The sequence below is a fragment of the Sapajus apella genome, unplaced genomic scaffold (assembly GCF_009761245.1).
Source record: "Sapajus apella isolate SASKATOON/1434 unplaced genomic scaffold, GSC_monkey_1.0 scaffold2, whole genome shotgun sequence".
NCBI classification, from domain to species: domain Eukaryota; kingdom Metazoa; phylum Chordata; class Mammalia; order Primates; family Cebidae; genus Sapajus; species Sapajus apella.
This window is the reverse complement of record NW_022436942.1, coordinates 30,884,711-30,890,448: the sequence shown is the minus strand read 5'-3', so window position 1 is coordinate 30,890,448 and position 5,738 is coordinate 30,884,711.

Genomic DNA, 5,738 nt, shown 5'->3' with positions numbered 1-5,738 from the left:
TTTGTATTGGTGATTAAATTTCCAACACATAAACTTTGGAGGACATTCAAACCATGGCACCAGGCTACTTGGATTCAGAATCTGAATGCTCACTGTATTATATTACCCCTGAAGACACCCACTCAATGAATGTTTACAGAATAGTTGCATTTTTTAAAAATGTGCGCTACATAAATTTTTTGTAGACAATTGTAAAAAATTACAAAAGTATACTCAATTCTGTAAATATTTCTCCTATTCAATGCTTTAGCCAACAATTTTACTCATTAAAAAAAAAATGAAATAAAATTCCTGTGCCTCTGCTACTCCCCTTTACCCTGGACTCAGGATAACCACCTTTCATTTCCTATTCTGCCTTGCCCTAGGAAGGATAGCTCAATTCTCCCTTAAGATCTACTCCTGTGGTCAGTAAAGTGGTTCTTAAACTTTAGCCTGTATCAGAATCACCTGGAGGTGATAATAACCATTATGATAGGCTGGCTTTTCCAGACAAGCATCCACTTAAAATATATTTAATAATAAAATAATAGTTATTAGCAGTAAAAAGGTATTTATTCCTCATTCTTTTTTGTTTGTTTTTGAGACAGAGGCTTGCTCTGTCACCAGGCTGGAGTGCAGTGGCGTGATTGCGACTTGCTGTGTCCTCAACGTCTTGGACTCAAGCAATCCTCCTACCTCAGCCTCCTAAGTAGCTGGGACTATAGGTGTGCACCACCATGCCCAGCGAATTAAGAATTTTTGGTAGTGATGTGGGTCTCATGTTGCCCAGGCTGGTCTTGAACTCCCGAGCTCAAGCAATCCTCCTGCCTTAGCTTTCCAAAGTGCTGGGATTATAGCATGAACCACCATGCCCAGTCTATATGCTTCATTCTTGATACTTCCTTCTTTGTAGAGGGAGCTGCATTAATGTCACTACCCTGGTCTTTTAATATATTCATTCACTGTCTTCTCCCAGGGGAGCAGGAATAATGGATTTTATTGGAACTTTGGGAAAGGAATCTGGCCTGCTTGGGTAAGCCCCTTCCTCTTTTTTTTTAAATTTGGAATGAGGCTGTCCACTTGGATCATTAAGTTCTGCAGCTCCATGATGATAGGGCATCTTGCCTCCTTGTGGGAAGGCCTGTGACTGGGAAATGATATGACTAACTCTGGAGAGCTCATTGCTGAGATATTTAAGGCACATTCTAAATATTAAGTTTATTACTAAGAAATATGGCAGAATAATACATATCTGCCTTTTTTCTTGTTTCTCACTGTTTAGAACTCAGACTAGGGGAAAGGATGCTATTTGTCAGAACCTTTCAAATCCAGTACAAGGTTTGAATCTTCACCTACGCGATATTTTGTTCTTGGTAGATTATTGAGGTTTATAGAGGCTGTGTCCACAGATGAGTGTATGTTTTCATATACACTACCCTGGTCTTAAGCAAGTCTAAGATATTTGAAAGCTGAGAAAAAAACAGGGTCATTTGGGAACATGGCATCACAGAGCTTTCTTAGACCAAATCTCCCTGCTCCTCCTGGTTCCAGGAAGATATCTCCAGAAGCTGGGAAACAGCTTTGTGAAGGTGGGAATATAACTGCCCTGTTTGCAGTTGAGATTCCCCCCTGAGAAGAGAGCTACACTTCTGGCTTATCACAGTCTTACAGGGTAAGCCTCATAGATTACACTAAAAGAACAAAATGTAATGAAGTCTAGAGGAGAAATCACACTCATTGCCCTGATGCTTCCTTCCATAGGAGGAATCTCTATTAGAGTAACACCCCTGACAGCCTGCCAGCCTCTTCCTAATTTTTCTATAGGGAGGATAAGTGACATATCTTATTAGAATTTAGAACTCTGCTTTTTCTTCCCTCTGTTACTGTCCCCAACAAGGTTACATTTGGCTCTGTTTTCCTGTGCTCTTATTTTATAGAAGCACAGTTCTGTGTGGGGAGGTCTGTGGTGGTCTGATGCTCTCTGTGTCTCAGTGGACAAATCTGCCTAATTCTCACATTAAGTATAAGGAAGCCTACCTGCCTGTGAATAAAAACCCTGCTATCTTTGATCAACTGTATCAGTAATGAAGGTGATGCTTTAACCTCTTTTGCTTTTCCATTTGTCCCATTTTTAATAGGTTCAGAGCAAAGCCATGGAAAAGAGGTTATATTCGTTGTGCCAATCCAAACTCTAGAGAATGGCTACACCATTATTGAGCATGTATGATATACTAAACACTTTGTATATTAATAATTCCTCAGTAAGGAGTAATTATTATTCCCATTTTATAAACAAAGCAATTACCACTTAGAAGAATTAAGTAACATGCCTAAGGTTACCCAGATGGTAAATGGTCGTGCTGGCACTCAAGCCTAGGGGTGTCTGACCCCAGAACCTTTGCAGTTATTTCTACGACTCTCTTTGTCCAAGTTTTTACTTGAAAACAGAAAGGAAATTTTTAAAAATAGTTTTAGGTTGTGAACCCTGAAAATCTGAGACAGGTTTCTGTTAATTTAGAAAGGTTATTTCGCCAAGGTTGAGGACACATGCCCATGGCACAGCCTCAGGAGTTCCTGATGACATGTGCCCAAGGTGGTCAGAGCACAGCTTGATTTTATGAATTTTAGGCAGATATGAGACATCAATCAACATATGTAAGATGAACACTGGTTCCATCTAGAAAGGTAGGATCACTCAAGCAGGGAGGGGGCTTCCAGGTCACAGGAAAGTGAGAGACACAGTTGCATTCTTTCAGATTTCTGATTAGCCTTTCCGGAGGAGGCAATCAGATATGCATTTCTCTCTGTGGGCAGATGGATGACTTTGAGTAGAATGGGAGGCAATTTGCTTAACCAGTTCTCAGCTTGACTGTTCCCTTTATCGTAGTGATTTTGGGTACCAAGATTTCCCAGATTTATTTATTATTTACTTATTTTCCTTTCACAAGGTAAAAAATTCCATCTGTATGTACTGTATGTATTGTATGTAAATGCCTACTTTGTTTTGAATGTTGTGTAAATATATCTAACATAATAAACAGAATAAGTGACCATAGCAAATGAGGTATAGAATGATGATTCATGGAAGGGTTAGTGGTTCCCTGCTGGATTTCCCCTGTGGCAATGGAAACTGTACCTGAGCTGGGAAAGAGAGGCTAAAAGGATTTTACCCAGACACATGGAAAGACAATACTGTAAATACTGTACAGCTATACTTACAAACGTTTTGGACAGTCAGAGGTGGGCATTTTAGTTGGAGTGTGGTTTTTGTGAGGGACAATAACAAGTATAAAAAGTTCTTCAAACTAGTTCAAGCATAAAAGGGGTTTATGAAAGAACACAACAGGCAAACTCCCAGACACCTAAAAAAAGGACAAAAAAGGCTGTGTGCAGTGGCTCACGCCTGTAATCCCAACACTTTGGGAGGGTGAGGCGGGTGGCTCATGAGATCAGGAGTTCGAGACCTGGCCAACATGGTGAAACCTTGTCTTTACTAAAGATACAAAAATTAGCTGAGTGAAGTGGCACACACCTGTAATTCCAGCTACTTGAGAGACTGAGGCAGGAGAATTGCTTGAACTCGGGAGGCAGAGGTTGCAGTTAGCCAAGATCATGCCGTTGCACTCCAGCCTGGGTGACAGAGGGAGACTCCATCTGAAAGAAAAAAAGGGGGCAAAAAACATGACCAAGCCACCAAGGGAATGGAACTTTCTAGAAACTTTATCATTCATGGAGCTGCTCGGCCTCTTCTTTTTCTTGCTACCTCAGTCTTTTGTTTTTCTCAGCATAGTGGCCGTTTCTGCTTCTCAAAACTTAAATTTACACATAATTTTGGCTTCTCATGGTGTCAATGGCAGACAAAATTCTGTTTGATCTTTCAGTTCAAGCACCTTCCCCTCATGATTTGACTGAGTTAGTGTCTCTGAGTGTCCCTAATTTTAAATTCTTGGAAAAAACAAACTGATTGCTCTGGCTTGGGTGAATTCCACAGAGGATGTGTTAGAGGTTGTGGCTGAGAAGCAATTGCAAATTTGTGGGGACATGGGCTGGATTAGCACCCCTAATCTGTCTCCCTTAGTAAGGAAAATCAAAATTAGTCTGCTTCGGTCCCTCTGGGCTGCTATAACAGAAAGGAATCAATTGGACAGCTTATAAACAATAGAAATTTATTTCTCACCGTTTTCGAGGTTTGGAATTCCAAGTTCCAGGAGCCAGCAGATTTAGTGTCCAGTGAAGGCTTACTTCTTCATTCATAGACACCCTCTTTTAGATGTGTGCTCGCATGGTAGAGGGGTGAGGGCACTCTCTGGAGTCCCTTTTTATAAGGAAACTAATCCCATTCCTGAGGGTTCCATCCTTATAACCTAACTGCCCCCGAAAAGCCCCATCTTTAAATACCATTGCACTGGGGATTAGGTTTCAACATATAAAGTTGGGGTGGGGGACATAAAACATTCTGTCTGTAGTGAGTCATATGTACAGAACAAGCCAATAAAGAGCCTGCTGCCCCTAGAAGCTTCCAAAAGATCCTTACCCATAGTCTCCTGCAGAGAAAAGTGGAAGTTTAGCTAATCAGAGTTTTACCATGTGACCCTGACCTCCTGCCATCACCTATCTGTAGTCTGAGGAGTGACTTCTACGAACCCCCAGATGGCCCAGCCCCCAGGGCTCTGTCCCACAGGGACAAACAATGAGCAACCAGATTATTTCCCTTCTAGGGAAAGTAGAAGATTCAAGTTGAGGTAAGGCAATTAGTAGTAAGTGCATGCCTTCAGGGAAAACCATGTAGGGAAAGTGTTGGGGAAATGGGCTGAAGTAACAAATAAGCACCAGCAAATAAATTTACGTCATAGAGAGAAGTTACAGAATTTAGACGATTGGGCTGGGGGGATGGGGTGTCGGTGGCTCACACCTGTAATCCTAGCCCTTTGGGAGGCCAAGGCCAGACGGAGGAGCCATTGAACCCAGGAATTTGAGCCCAGTGTATGCACTGGGCAACATGGCAAAACTATCTTTACAAAAGAAGAAAAAGAAAAAACTACAGAACAGAGATGATCAATTGGAAGCAACAGAAGTGTCTGAAGCAAAGACAAAGAAAAACTGGGGCATCATACTGGTAAGAAATCCATGAGGTTAAGAGGACAGCAAGAACACTCTGTCCCAGGGCTGGGGCTGGGTTGAAGCCTTCCATTTCTTCTTCTTCTTTGTTTTGAGACAAGGTCTCACTCCCTCACCCATGATGGAGTGCAGTGGTGTGATCTCGGCTCACTGCAACTGTCAAAAGATGTTTGAGCCAGAGCAACTCCATTTCGGACAGGTGCTGGGTAAAATGAGGCTGGAACCTACTGGGCTGCATTCCCAGATGGCTAAGGCATTGTAAGTCACAGACGATGGGAGGTTGGCACAAGATACAGATCATAAAGACCTTGCTGATAAAAACAGCCTGCAGTAAAGAAGCCGGCTAAAACCCACCAAGATCAAGATGGCAATGAGAGTGACCTCTGGTTGTCCCCATTGCTACACTCCCACCAGTGCCATGACTGTTTACAAATACCATGGCAATGCCAGGAAGTTACCCTATATGGTCTAAAAAGGGGAGGCATTGATAATACACACCTTGTTTGGTATAACATCAAACAATAACCATAAAAATGGGCAACCAGCAGCCCTCAGGGCTACTCTGTCTATGGAGGAGCCATTCTTTTATTTCTTCACTTCCCTTTTTTTTAAAAAAAAAAAAAAAAAGAAAAGAAAAAGAA